Below are 948 nucleotides of genomic sequence, written 5' to 3' on the forward strand. Positions count from 1 at the left end.
CAGAAAAGAGATGATGTCCAAACTGGTCTTGGATAAGTCCAAGTTTAGAAGAGTGGGGTATATATAATAATAATGACATAGTAATGAGAACAACATATTCATGGAGGGTACCATGATGCCTTTCTTTATTCCATCTTGATCTTAGAGAATTACTGTTATGATATTTTTATATAAAGTGGGAAGGAAGGACATGGAAAGTTGTTCCTGAAAGGAAGTCTGACTGGATTATACAAATGCCTTTGGACTATGTGGATGACTTGGGAAACAATTTCTACATAGCCTCACTCTCAAAGCACTTGCAGTTCAACACCGTGTACAAGCAGACAAAGAAGTAAACACAGTTATGGGTGATAAGTGTTAAAAGAAAGAAAATACAGCATAATAGGAGAACCAAACCTAGCCTACAGTTCAGGCAAAGTCTTTTTGAAACAATTTGAGGCTTGAAGAAAGAGAAGAATTAAAGAAAACCTTGGTCTCCTATTGATGGGCTTGGAAGATATTTCTACATGCTTAGTTAAAATTGGGACATTATGAATTTACAAATGAGTATATAGATTCATATATACCTACTTTTAAAAAAATTAGATATATGGATTTCACTTGATAAATCTATTAATAATTTTGGTTGGCAAAACTTTAAAAATTCAGCATCCAGTGAAAGCCAAAAAAAAACTAAAAATGAAGCTTTCGGATGTGCTGATTATAAATCACTGGAATATGAAGTCTCTAAAGTTTCTTCCAATACTAAAATTCTACAATTTCTTAATTACTGTATAAAATGGAATAATCATTTATGTGCATTTATATATAATTTTATAGGGAATACCTCTAATCTTTTTTGCTCAGTTATTTTTTGAAATCCTCTTACCATTAGTACACATACAAATTCCTGCTAAGTTTCAGGGACTAGCCAACAATTTATTACTTTAACAAATGGAGACAATATAG

Source organism: Propithecus coquereli, unplaced genomic scaffold (genome assembly GCF_000956105.1).
Source record: "Propithecus coquereli isolate 6110/MARCELLA unplaced genomic scaffold, Pcoq_1.0 Scaffold204, whole genome shotgun sequence".
In the NCBI taxonomy this organism is placed as follows: Eukaryota; Metazoa; Chordata; class Mammalia; order Primates; family Indriidae; genus Propithecus; species Propithecus coquereli.